The sequence below is a fragment of the Phalacrocorax carbo genome, chromosome 5, assembly GCF_963921805.1.
Source record: "Phalacrocorax carbo chromosome 5, bPhaCar2.1, whole genome shotgun sequence".
In the NCBI taxonomy this organism is placed as follows: domain Eukaryota; kingdom Metazoa; phylum Chordata; class Aves; order Suliformes; family Phalacrocoracidae; genus Phalacrocorax; species Phalacrocorax carbo.
The window spans coordinates 54,194,109-54,208,765 of NC_087517.1; the positions used below are offsets into that span (position 1 = coordinate 54,194,109).

General features: G+C 39.8%; 1 protein-coding gene across 2 annotated transcripts in view; it reads left to right on the forward strand.

Annotated features, from left to right (window-relative positions):
* Window positions 1-14,657, forward strand: part of KCNQ1 (potassium voltage-gated channel subfamily Q member 1) — a 377,552-nt gene that overhangs the window by 10,939 nt on the left and 351,956 nt on the right. The window lies entirely within an intron of this gene.

The following is a 14,657-nucleotide window of genomic DNA, read 5'->3' on the forward strand; positions in this document are numbered from 1 at the left end:
TAACTGTCCATTGCGATCCCGCAGTCGTTTGAGGTGTCCCACCATGTTTCAGTTACTCCTATGATGTCATACCCTTCTGAGTGGGCACGGAGCTCCAGTTCCTCCTGTTTGTTACCTATACTGCGTGCATTCATGTACATACACTTGAGGTGTTTACTCTTTTGTTTCACCTCTTGGGAGACAGCTAAGGAACCTTTGTCACCACACTGCTTGGCCTGACTTACTTCCTCTGTTGGACGTGCTGGTGTGAGCGTTTTCTCCACAGATCCCACCTCCCAAGTCAATAGTCTCCTCTGCAAAAGTACTCCCTAAAGTCTTGGGGGTATCTTCAACTTTTTTCAATTTTTAACAATATTTTTTCATTGTAATGTTAATATGACATAATTTTATATGGGTTGGATAGGGAAGAAGATTGAGTCACAGCTTGAGAACAGAATGTAAGTCATCCGTCAGGTTACTTCCCTGGTTTCTCTCCAAAGACGCCAGGTTTAATAGCAGAGGCATGGTACTGGTGGCAAAGATTACAGAACCCTTGCTCATCTCTGGTACTACAATGGCTGCAGTCTTTGTAGTGAAAGTATCTTCCTTCTGCAAAGTAAGGAATTACCTTCAAAGAATATGTTTGTTCCTGCAGCAGCTATCCCCTTCCCAGTGAAACTGTTATCTGAAAATGGGCTGGAATTGGCTAGACTCTTCTTTTCACAATAACCCCTGAGGGCACCACAGTCCAACTAAGAGCTGAAGGTGCTTCATCTCCAGTAAGGATGTTGACAAGTAGAGCAAAGGAGAATGGATGCAGGAAATAGTTGCTGCTTGCTGATATCATTCTTACACCCTTCAAATGCTTCTGCCCAGTTATCTGTACAGGCCAATGGAGATAGGGGACAGAGACAAGGGGAAAGATCTTCCATCCTGTGGCTTCAAAAAAAGAGAACACCCTGTGCTCATCACATTAAGAATCAGTGGTGTTTGTATTCTGTAGAACAAGGGCTTTATCTGTCCTTTACAAACTTCAGCAAATAGTTCTCAATTTTTTCCTAATATTCTACCTAAGTAGATCTAGTTGAGGTTATTTGGTTTGTTTTTTCGCTCCTGTCTTAGAAGACACCAAAATATGGTAAAACCTGAGGGTGAGTAAATAAATAATGTGTATTGCTTTATCCGTAGTGTGAGTAAACTTCGTGTGATTGTATGCTGTTATCTTATCTGTGACTCAGAAAGTATTGATAATGGATTATCTCAGCACTGCACACAAAAAGAACCTGCTCACTTGATGTTTTCCTTGTCAACAGGTGATCCGGCATCCTAGTCCTAAACGGTCTGAGCTCCCTGTTTCAACAGTATGTGAAGTATGACAGGCACAGGCATCTAAGTCTTACACGGTTGTGTTAGTTGTATGCCTTCGTACTTCTGTTCATTCAAGTCAGCTCTTCATAGCTTTTATTTACTATTATGACATGATCTTGTTTGAACAACTATGTGTTTGAACCATAAATATGAGAAAAAATGCTATAAGAATGAGGGAGAAAACAAGGCTTTCAGATTCTGCAGGTTTTGCAGCAAATGCAAGGCTGTAGCTGAACTGTGTTAAAGCTAGCCCTTCTTGGGCATGTGAATTGCTTGTTGTGCTCTGATTGTCGAACACTGAGGTTACCTCTTGATGGCTTCTGTGGCAGGGTTTTTTTTGTGTGGCTTTAATATAAAATATTATATATTCATCAAGTCTCACTGTAAAGTGAGACTGAGAAATTGAGCAGACTGTGCAAAATATGATGTACTATGAGAAGACCATCATCTCTAGAAATCTTCAGTGCCTAGTATCTGTAAGAGTAAAGGGACACTAGGTTATATTTCTTCTATAAAATAGTGTAGATAACATTCAGGCAGGTTTTGATACTAACCATTAGGCTCTGCTGAGGTGGTCTTTTTCTGATGAAAGTTTTATATCAAACGCCTTTCTCTCCAAACAAACAGCGTTCATTTCAGGAAACCTGCATGTGGTCTGTGTTTGTCATTATTGAAATAATTCGTGCGAAGTGCCATGCGATTCTTCTTTTGAGGTATTCTGCTGGAAACTACCGAGCAAGCAATCAAACTATTTCTAAGCACTTGGAGGAAATCAGTCGGTTATTTCATACAACATACGTTAGCAGTCAACATGGATTGGACACAACCCAATAATCTGTCAATTTAGTTTCAGACTGTGATGGAGTAAAAGGGTTTGTGGCTAGAGGAAATCCAGATGTTGCCATATATATATATTTTATCAGATTCTTGGTACTTCCCTTGTTTGCTTATGAGCATGGTTTGACTGTTGATGAAATTGGTACTGTGTGGACAAGAAATGAAATTGTGGGTACAGTTTTCAATTGTGGGTAGAAATTTCAGCAAAGGTGTAGACCAACTGAAAAAAAAACCTGTCTGGGGAGAATAAGAGCCACCCAAGGACTAGAAAACATGATATTATGATCTGAGGAAAGACAGCTTAGCATAAAGAACAGTGGGAGAATGGGAGGTAGGTGACTTGAAGTCTTCAAAAAAAAGACTGCCCTAGGTAGGAGGGAAAAGATCTGTTCTTCATGTTCAGATGAATTAGATAAGTAATGGTCTTCAAAGCATATTCTGATTTTCTCCTGTCACATGGGAGGAATAGTGGAGCAGTGAACTGCGTTGCCTGGAAAGGCCGTAGAATCTCCCCCCTGGAAGGCTTTAAGCACTGGCTAGATGAGTATTTATCAGGGTTCATCTACTTGTCATTGATCCTGCTGTGGAACAGGTGTCCGGGATTCTGCATTCACACTGTGAAAGGAATATGCACAGATCCTTGTAGCTGTGCAATTTCTTAACCGTGCGGCACTTGAGTTCTCCTGTATTTGTGTGTGTAAGGTGGAGGCTTGGTGCTCTTTCTGTTCCCAGCCTTTCTCTTTCTTTCCCTGAAGTACCTTTGCTCCTTTCATGTTTGTCCAATCCAAAACCTGCCATGAGTTTTTTGAGAACAGGTTTGTTAAACCTGCCGTCTTCTCTGCTGTTGGCAGCATCTCTCGAGGAAATCTTCTGGCCTTTGCACTACCTGTGATGGCCAGATTCCTTTGACTCCTGGGGCTCTAGCTGCATGGATACGCAAAGGATATCTGCTGTTTAGATGCTTCCTCTGTTGATCCTTCCAATGTGCTTACAGCAAGATGGGAGTCAAATTTTAAGATTTTTCAATGCGTTGCTGCTGTGGTAACAAGGACTGCTCCTTTCCCGCCCAGGTCATTTGGTCTTGCTGTTGAAAGTGGCAAAGATCTTTGGGATGAAATATTACATGTCATAGACTGATAGTTGAATCCAACATGTCTGAATTTACAGGCTGATTTAACAGTGAGTGGCTGATGGAGATCTAGCAGGTTGTGGTGGGTGGGTGGCTCTTCTCACGTAGCCAAGAAAAGTGACAGTTGTATCAGGGTTTCAGAGGAAATGTCTCCTTTCTGTTCACTCTTTTGGCATCATAATCCTTAGCAGTGACAGCCTCGTTGCTGAAGCAAAGACCTTGTGTGCTTTCGGTGTCTTGTGAGAAGTGAATCTATACCTTGGTCTCACTACAGGGAAGTTTAGAAAGCATCTTGATTGTTAAAGCTCTCCTCCACCTGGTAGCATGCATGAAGTTGGGTCTACATTGTTCACTACTGTTTTCCACTTTGGTTTTTTTCTATCTCAAATAATTCCCCAGCTCTTGAGAACGGCCTAGTTTATTATCCTTGATAGCAGATGTTAGATGCCTGGATCTTGGACAGAGTTGCCAGAAATAATTTGCTTCGTTTCTGTCATTCTCCAGAGTCTGTCTGTCTCTCTGGCCCCACCTTCCCTGGTCTTTCTCTCGCCCCCACCATGTCTGTCTCTCTCACCCCTGTCTCTTGCTTGGTTGCTAGGGTTAATTGACATCATCTTTGACTCGCTAGTGGCTGGTCCTTCTCCAGCCAAGATGTAACAATATGCAGGAGCTGCTTTAACCAGGTACTGCTGGGTCATCACAGCGATGTGGTGCCATGTGCTTGTGTGATGCTCCATGGTAGATAAACTCAAGCCTTCTCAATAATCCTCAGGGTCATTTGTGTGAAGCTGAAAGAGATCAAAGAACATAATAATCTTTCAGCAGGGTCTGAGTTAATGCATTATATTAACATCTTTCACAAGACTGCAGAAATGAAATATCCTTCTGTTGTCAAAATTCACCAGGATTCAACATAACTTATTATCTTAATGTCTGCTTTTTTGTGACCTGGAGCAGTGTCCTTCCCTTTGTCAAGGCCTGTGTGTGTTGCACCTATGTTTAGAGCTTGTGTGGTAATTCATCAAGTGATTCTGCTGTTATCTTTGGTCCGAAGCACTCTGAGTTTTGCTTACAGGTAGGATTCAGTATTTGGAAGCTGCAAGTTGAAAGTGTATATTGAGACTAACACTGGGTAATAATGTTATCGACCGTCAGCTGAAGACTTCTGAGATGCTGAAATTTCACTGTGTCCACTCTCCGTCCCACTTTCCCACAAGAATTTGTTTGCACTGGATTCTGTATTTGGTAGGGAGTTGAAAGGAAAGATAAACCTTTCATCAGATATAGTTGTGTCCTGAGTAGAGGGAACACCACGTGGGCTCACTTGCCCAATATGACAAAGCTGCAGTGTTATTCAGCTTATGGTGGGGTGCCTGTATATCTACAGTGGATGTATTGTACATGTAATTTATGTATTTCAAAGAGCTGATAACTGCTTAGTAACCTCTTTTCCTTTCTGTGTAAAATTTGCGGGGGAGGGAATCCATAAATGTGTGTTCTAAGTATTTTCTAAGTAATTTTTTTGTTCTGATTTTAAAAATATAAGTAAGAATATTAATTGGATTTAAACTTTTTAATTCCTCCTCCCCACACTGAAAGTTTATAGATGTTTTTAACTAGTGCTTGCCTATCTTGAATTGATAAAATTATCAGTGAAGACTTAGGGAAGCGAAGGCAAAAATGTCATCCAGGTAATTAATATAGGAAAAAGAAGTCTGTTACTGCAGCTGAATGAAGAAATAATAACAGATTTTTGTTCTCGTCCTTTGTCAGGTAAATCTCTGATGTGCAGTAAGCAGCGTGATGTTCAGGACTGTATGTTTATATGTGCACCTAGGTGTGCACATATGTGTCCGTAACTCTGAGTGTTACCAAGCACTTTGCAAAAATCATTCTAATGGAGACCGAGGCCATCATCCTTTTTTCTACAAATGGGAACTCAGGTTTTACCGTGTTTGGTGGTAGTTCAACTGATCTTAAATATTTAAACAATTATTTAATCATGCCTTCTGGTTTTTTTTATCAATTACATCCCCTCTGTTAAAAGGGTTGTTTTTATGAGCTCCTCATGTTTCAACTGCCACCTGTTTAGAGGAAAAAAAAAAAAAGCATTGATACAGCTTCATTCAAAACTGTTTACTTAATGATCCAAAACTCAGTAATAGGTAGTTTAATGCAATCCATCAAGTGCCACTAGCTGTGAGGTGTACTGGTTGCGCCTGGCTTCAGGACAAATGCAGTTTCAGAAGGAAAGAAGAAAAGCTGTCTGGTGATGTTAGGAAAATAACAGCCATGTGTATCTTCAGTTTCCTCCACCCCCTTAACAAATGCAATCTGGTGATGCTTTTGTCTCATTGTTAAAATGAAGTGCTCTGTGTGTTCACTGGAATTGTAGTTTCTCTGTATCTCTCTTGAACACCACATCTGTTTGTTAAACACACTTCTGTGTCATTTTTATATAGTGCCTCTTTTTGCCTGCTCCCCACCCTTCCTCCCCTCCCAAATGCTCAAGCCATGAGGTGTGCAAAAGACACAATGTATTCTGCTGAATTTTAGCCACCAGTGGCAGTGGAATACCACAGCCATAGGAAAATTGTGTGAGTATAGGAGAAGAACTAAAGGCACAAATAAGATCAGCTGGAGTGAAGTGCCCTGTAGGCAGCAAATGATTAACCAGAATAAAATTTGGCTGCACCATTGAGATTAGCACTTACCTTGTAATATAAAACTAGTATTATAGTGCCTGCCTTTTAAAAGGTAGTAGTAATTGAGGACTGTTTTGAATAAGTGGTTTTCCTATATAGTTAGGAGAGGCCATGGTGGTGAAAGTAGTTTCTTCACTTTTCCCTGTTCTTCCATTTATCTTATGATAAATGTGGAGAAGAATGAAGTGGTTTTGTACAGGATGCTTGTGGGGAAAGTGTTGCTATTGCAAGGCGAGGAAGATAAATAGCCATGGGAAAGGCAGACAATGTATGCTTTCATTCACAAAGTGTAAACATTACTTTTTTTATATTAATGAGGTGAAAAAAGTTTGAATATATGGAATGAAAGAGAGAAAAATAGCCTAGACACTAAGGAAAAAGGACTGCCTGTAAATTTGCTTCTTCCTCACAACTCCTTCAAGTCAATTTTACTGGCTGCTTCATACCACTTTGTTTACAAAAGAGGAGAGGAGGAGACTAGCTCTGTCAACATTCTGTGGACCTGAATGAAACAGTGAGATTTCTCTCCATATCTGTAAGAAATTTGATACTAGTCCGGATGGTTTTAAAAGATGTGTCTGCTGCTCTCCTAGACCTAAATGTGGATTGTAATGGAGCTGTGACTTCTAGATCAGGCTGAATAAAGCTTTGTTAAGCATGAAGCTAAAGGGAACGTACATGCAAACCCTGCACTTGTGCCAACTGGTGGGGCGTGAGTTGGTTCTGGCCCAAAAGCTAGACAGTTGCAACAGCGTAGGGTTGCACCTGTACTAGCAAAGCCTCTGAGAGGCAGGGCTTGTACGCACAGGTAGGCACTCACAGTTCCAGCTGGTGCTTGGACCAAATTTGGCACTGAGCCTGACAGAGGTAGTGACTACACCTAATGAGATAGACACTGCCGCTATAGCATACTCTTCTAGGGCAGGGATCTTCACACCTTGTATGTCTTTACTGCGGGAATAGTCATGTGTCTCAGGTAAAGCATTAATACATATAGGTAGCCAGTCTGTACTTCTGAGTTTTCCCTGCCCTGACTTTGCACTAGTACCTTAGAGCACTTTGCTTTCAGTACCTCAGGATATGTGTTAATGCAGTGGCATCAGGGACTGACCAACAAATGTACCAATAGATAAGATTTCATTCTTCTCCCTCCCTGACCTATGAGTTAAGGAGAAGTTGTAGGCTGGTTGTTCTAGCTGTAGTGAATAGCACAACCTGACTGCACTCTCCCCTGGCATCCTAGTCTAAAGCTGTTATCAGCACTGCTGTAGCTCTGTGAAATCACAGCAGTGTTTGATTTTAGGGGAAAATTGGCACCTCTCTGACAAGTGCTGGAATGTCCCAGTAAGTCCTTGGGGTGCTGTTGGCATCTTTCACAGCAATAAACCCCCAGTTAACAGTCTTGATCGCAGGCAAACACCAGCCAAGTACACAAAAGCGCTTATCTCCTCTTAGGTGGTGCATTTGTAAAAAGCAAAGTCATAAAAACCTTCAGTGGCTGGCAATTCCAAAGCTTACTGTTAGACTTGAAAAAAGTCCTGGAGAACACAGGCTTCTTATCAATTTTAATTGCTGGGCAATGGAGAGTTGTCATTTGTTTAACGTCATCTGGTATTAGCAACTCTGTTTTATGCTGTGAGTTAGAGATGTGTCTGGTAAGCAATGTTCTGCTGAATGTAAAACTAAATTAAATGGAAATAGTTTGTTTTCAGGAAGAACCTAGGTTGAACAATTGAATTCAACAGGTAATTGGAGTCTTGAAAGATTGACTGGAGGTGCATAATGCAAAGTTAAGTTGTTGAATCTTAGATATTTGGTTTTTTGAACTTCTTTCCTAGGTAAATACATTTAACTAGGGGAAAAAACAGATGTTGCTATATTGTAATTACTTTGCATTGCTGCTGAAATTAAGTTCTGTATTACCCAGTCTTTTTAGACTGCATTTTTAAACATTGCATTAATGCTTATGCATTTATGTAAAAATAGAAACTTCAAAGTAAATGTTCACTGAATGGTCAAATATTCATGCCACATGCTTAAAACCAAAATTCTTGCCACCTTTAGAGAACTGGGCCAGAGAAGAAGTTGCTTTGAACAGTTGCATCAATATTTGTAGATGGTGGTGCTTGTGAGAGATGTCTTTACATTATTTTTGAAGTCAGTTTGCTGAATTTAAGCAGGCATCAAATTCCACCTGGGTCTACAACTGGATCAGTAGAAACTGGTAGATGTGCAGGTTTTTGAAATGCCAAGCAAGCATTTTAAGTGCAATTAAAAGTGCATCTAAGCTACTTTTAAACAAAATAGTAATAAAGAAACCCCTTGGATTTTAGTTTGAAAATTACTCTAGAACTGCCACTTTCAAACAATAAGCTGATATGAAAAAAATGTGTACTTTCTGGCAGTTACAAAAGAATAGATTGACAGCAGTTAGTTAATCAGGAGTAGCTGCAATGGAAGCCACTTCTCTGGTCTCAGCTCTACCCCTTAAATAGCAGCTGTGTTCCAGAGTAATCAGTATGGTATGTAGGTGGGATTTTCACACATGGTTAGGGAAGATATGGTCCTTCACTGACTTGAAATGAGAGCTGCATTCACTCACTCTCTGTAGCAGCTTTGAAGGTCTTTAAATGAGACTTGATCAGAAATAACCAATTCTGGGAGTGTGAGTGTGGCTGTTTGCATTTAATGATTCATCCTTTCAGTTGAGATGGACAAGGAAGCTGCTCGTTTTGATGGGCAATTTGTTTGCAACTGTACTGTCAAATGACGTGGACAAATTGGGGAAGGAGAAGACAATAATGTGTAGAACAGTCCTGTTGCCACCTAAGAGAGTTGATAACAAGGGCATCTTTGTTTTGGTGCCACACGTCTACATGTAGAGAATAGATGCCATTACCTCTCCTACAAACGTATGTGCCTGTTAATGTGCTGTTTCAATAGCTGGTATTTGAAGTAGGAAACAAACATCATTTCTCTATTTCCTTTCTTTGTGTGTATATCTGTCTTCATTTGAAATTCTTTTTCCTTCAGCATTTTTGTTTCTCCTTTTTGTGTGCGTAGAAGTGTCTCATGTTCTTTAGACTCCGGGGAGAGCGGTTGTGTGTTAGATTAGAAAAAGCAGCAATGAGAAGCTACAGCAGTTGTTTACTTACTGTGTTAAACTCTGTCCATGCTTAAAGTGGAAGGAAGCTGCTTTTCCTTGTGACTGCCAGTTGCCAGGATTTTAGTGTTAGGTTTTTTTTTTTCCTCCTGCATGAGGTATTTCACAGTTGAAACGGCCTTGGCTTATGAAATGCTGAACTATCGATGTCTCTTTAGTTAGCTTATGGAGAACACTGCTACTGGAGTGTAATACGTAGGCAATCTATTGCTGGCTGGCTACTTGTGTGTGATTAAACAGAAGCAGGAGGTGGATACAGACAGTTTTCCAGTGGTCACCAGTTCAAGTCTGTTAGTTCAGAGTACCCTGGCAGCATTACTAGACTGCTGCCTTTGCTTAAACAGATAGGTGGTGTGTATTTTTTCCTTGTCATCTTGATTTTTTTTTCTTTTTTGTTTCCTTGTATTTGTTACCTTTTATTTTTCTGCCATGAAATAGCAAATGTTTACATTTCAAGCAAAATCTTTCTAAGCATTCACAATTCTAGCCAGGGAGTGGATTTGCATTTACGTTTGGAGCAAGCAGTTCCTGTTACTCATGAAACAGGAGTGGCTTTTTAATAAAGATGCCAGATCTCTGCTATGTATTTACCATAAAATAAGCAGTACAGCGATTCTGTAGTGTTGACAGCTTGACAACCAAATGCTTTCTGAACTGCTTGTAAGCTCTGGTGTCGAAATAAACTCTGAAGAGCAAACTTTAATGCTTAATGCATGCACTGTTTATAGATTGGAAAATCTTTCCCTAACCCAATACATAATACAAATGCATCTACATACCCAATCTTGTTAGCCAGGAGGCTTGCTGGGATTTCAAGAAATATGAGCTCTGCAGAAGGTATGGTACACGTAGCTATGAATATCTGAGTGTATATTTTGAAGATTAATTGGCTGAACGTAGGCACCTTTTGAAAGGCACCAAGTCTTTACCTTCTCAGGCCTGTGCTGATATTAGATGTTCTGTAATCTGTTTTGAGCACAGCTGATATTTTAAACTACTGCATTGTCAGATTGCTTTTTTTTTTTGTATATATATGTATGTATGTGTGTGCAGTGTTTACCACTAAACCACACTGCTTCATGGTAGAGGTTGTTAAGTGCTAGGGCAATGCAAAAAATAAATAACAGTGATTATGCTGGAGTCTCCTGATGATGTGTAGCATGGCACAGCCTCCACAATAATTGCTTCTTTTTTGCTAACCTCAGACACAGCTATCTTGTCTAAGGCTGGGGCCCATCCTGTTCAAAACAGAGTGCAGTCTGTGGAATGAAGGTGCTGTAAGCAACCAGAAGACATTAGTGGCAGATGTTTATGAAAGGGACTTTGCCAGGAGCCAGCCCAATGAGCTGAATCCTGCTTCCTGGGGAATGTGGAGCCCTGCAGCCTAGACAGGGGACTGGGGTTCCAGGCTACAGAATAACTCAGTTTCTGAGTTCTGCCAAGGAGTTATGCATGACAATCTGTTTTGCTTTCAGTGATAATTTTTTTTTAAATATATGTATTTTTTTTTCCTTTTGTGGTGACTTGTATTTCAGTTTTAATTCTCCCCTTTAGGTGGGACTCTTGCTGATTTCACTGTGATACAATATTTGAAATGTTGAGTATTTAAAAAAAGAAAAAGTAATCATAGGCCACTATACAAGTCTTCATACAGAGAGTACTCAAACATACTTCATTATCTGAGGAGATGCACTCTCATTTGTTTTCCATCTTCTTGACCTCTGGGTCTTCCGCATGGGCCTGCCAAAGGCACATTTGCTTTATGATTGTATAATACGTATCTTAGGAAAAACAAGACAGATAGAAAGCCAAGAAGAAATGTAGAGTGAAGAAGGGGCAGAGTTCTGTGTCATACCAGCTAAAACAGTGAAGTTAAGCAGATAAGTGTTCAGTGTGGTGGCAAAGCTAACCCAACAGGAAGGTTAAGTCTGGATATCCTTGTTTGAAGAGCACTTCAAGCTCTCCCAAAAATTGCTGGCCAGATAAGTGCAGTAACACACTGGGGGGTATTTGTTTATCCCCATTCTTTCCGGTCCTAATATGTGTTTCAACAGCATAGAAAGTCCGTTCCAGTGTATGGCAAGAGGCTGTGGTGGGGTGTAATAGCTTAGAATGCCTCCTTGGTGCTTGCTGAATGGAGCTACCACACCTGAAGTCTGCTGTCTTGCATTCTTTTATAATCCTCTATCTCTCAAGACTTTTAAAGCTGTGATTTCAGGTGTGTGACAAAGGCTTTTGCGAATCCACTTTTACTATGTGGTTTTCAGGCAGCTGGCAGGAACCATCTCTCTGGTAAGTCTAAAGTTTCAGTAAACAAGAAGCCCCAAAAATCAAACTAACCTGTCCCTCAAGAAAACTATTCTGCCAAGGTTAAACTTAAAGAAGCCCAGAACCCATTATTAATGTTTCCTTATATATTCTCTCAGATCTCTTTAACACATCTGTGTTCCTATAATACAGTGACTGTTTATTTACTTGGTGGTGATTGGGTATTGTGCATGTACCGCTGTAGGGTGACTATATTGTGTACTTAGAAGCCAGCATGGGTAGGCATATGGTTAACTTTGTGCTGGCTGGTATAGGGTTTCCTTAACTCGACTTGAATTTAGTGCTGTAAAATTCTGTGCTACTTGGCAAATGGATTTGCATATGCATGCAACTTTCAACTAATTGCAGTGAAACTCTTAGTAAGGTTGATCATCACCTTCCCTTCTCTCCCGTTGCACACATTTGATAGCATCCTAAGCTAAAAATACTTTGATGTCTGTGTCACTGCACCTTAAAATCCAAAGGCATCTTTATTCAAATTCTTGAGCTATTTGAATGAGAACCGTAGTTCTCATTCGTGGACTGCTATATTCGTGCAATGCTATATTGCAGCTGCAGAGCCTCAGCCTGAATCACCTATCATTGTATGAACCTCTTAACCACTGCTAGTACTATCATCAGTTAGTTCCTCCTGGGTGTAAACAGTGTTTTAGTCCCTGTGTGAACCGATCCTTTGCTTTGATTGAAAGAAAGTGCCCAGAAACAGAAGAAAACGATGTGGGTCAAACTAAAAATAGTTTTGGAACTTTATATATCTACATTCTACTACTAATTCAGAGACTTTTTTTTCCCTAATATTTCACTTTAGAACGTATCAACTGAAGCAAAGATCAGATCCAGAAATCTGTCATTCTCTAGGCTGTATCCTTTGCGGTGCTGATGCAAACAGGGACCAGGGAACTGGGCTGGCCAATGGTTCAGTTTCTGGTATGCTTTTGGATCAGCAAAGCTTCAGGCGGTGACAAGTGAACTTGAAGTAATTGAATTTGATACAAGAAGATGTACTTTTGTATCTAGAGTATAAATAATACAATGTAATGGACAGATTTTTAATAGGTTTTTATGAACTGTGGGTGCTATTTTCATTGCTGCTTAGATAACACAGTTCTGCTGGCAGTTAAAGGGTTGTGTGCACTTAGGAGTTTGGAAAAACCCGATCCTGAATAACTTAAAAATAAACAAACCCAAAATACTGCAGAAAAAACCAAAACAAAACAAGGCAAACCCCTAAAAACCCCTCACCTCTGTATTCACTGCTCAGCATTACAGATAATACAGGGAAGTACCTACATGTTAGAATTATTAATGACTCTTCTAGTGTATATACTAAATATTTAGAATGTTCTGATAATACTATGTACTGATTTTTCTTGCCAGGCTGCACTGGTACTCAGATCATTAATGTCGTTGATTTCCAATCTTGACAGTTCAGATGTTGAAAGTTACTGGTCATTACGTAGTCTTCAGGTTTAATTTACTTTTCCCATTTGTTTGGGGTGATGGGAAATGCATTTAAATCTGGTTTCAGGGCCTACGGTAGCTGAGGTGACAAAGTTGGAGGGAGGAAGAGAACTTATATTGAAATAATCTAGGCTGAATAGCTATGGTTATGTATTCTTCAGGTACTTAGAACTAGAACACCCTATTGAGTCCCTTGTAAAGATAGTGTTGCTGATTGTGAAAACTGAAAGCGTTTTTGGTTTTATTTCTTTAAAGTAACATAAAACCAGGGCCAGCAAAACTAAATTATGTTTTGTCTACATTTTGTTCTCTATTTTCAGTGTCCCTTTTTCTTTTGGGGGAGGATACTTTGGGAGGAAAAAGGGAAAGCAAGTAGAAATGCTAGCAGCCTGTGTCTCGTGGTCAGACTTCCAAGAACAGTATGCTCAGTTCAAGCAATTGTAAACTTTTCCCTATATTAATGAAACAAGTGACTCTTGTAAAAGGAGGATTGAAAAAAAAACAAACCCAAACAACAAAAATCAAAAAACTCGAAACTCTCCAAACTGTTTCATTAGATGACTGAAATTATAACATCTTAAGATTCCTCTAACTAGGCAAATGAGAAATTAATTAGTTCTTAATGATTAATTAAAACCTAATTTGGAATGAGAAACATTTTTCTTCTGCACTTTCAATTTAACCTCAAAATAAATGCATGCTAGTGATTGAAAATTCAAAGGAAAACTGTTCAACAGCATTAATAAAGTGAAAATCATCCTTAAGTAAATTGTATGCGCTTCTGCTCCTCTGAATAACTTCGAGTGTGCATGCAGGCTAAACTCTTGTATCTTTCAGCTAATGAACAACAGCAACAACAAGAAAAATCCCCAACGATCGATCCTTAAGAAAGACTGAAAACTATAGAAAGCTTTTTTTTTTTCCCCTAGGTTTTTTGTTGTGTGGTGTTTTTTTTTAATTAGAACATTTTTTGAGGAGATATCACAGATAATCAATTCCTCATAGTTTTTGAAAGAAGTGGGATGTTAAATGTATTGTTCCCAAGGCTACCTTATTGTCCAAGTATCTTGTTAGGCCTTCTGTCCTGTGATGCCTAGAAGAGGACGTGATGACATGTAGAAATCCCACCAGTCCCTAGCAAGTACTGTGGTGTCGCTTTTCAGTCCCCTATCTGTCTCTTTTTTTGCAGTTTTGTTTCTTTTCTGAGACTCCCGAGTTCCTCAGAGGAGACGGTATCTTTCAATTCTGGGTGTGCTTGTAGGATGTCTAGTTCAGTGGACTCTCTGTGCTTCCTTATTGTCCTCTGTGGTTGCAAATAATTTGTCAATAGTTTATAAGGCTTTTTTAAAGGAAAGCGGTAATGAGATGGTGTATTGGAAAAGCAGCTGCATAAGAAATTGATAAACTTGCCTTCAAAAAGATTCTGCTTTCTTCTGCTTGGTTTGGTGTATCTGTTGTTCAGAAGAACCTGTTCATAACACCTGTTGTTTAACAAGCCTTATGCAGAAATGACAAAAAAAAAAAAAGGAGCCTCCATTATCCATCTTGTGTTAAACACAATATTCCAGGAATAAGGAAAAATGCAAGGCATGCAGATAAGTCACACACTGAAAGTTTCAGATGTCCTTTTTTCTGTTTTTTGATGTGGTGGCTTCCAGGGCATTGGTTGTTTGCGCCTCTGTAGTAC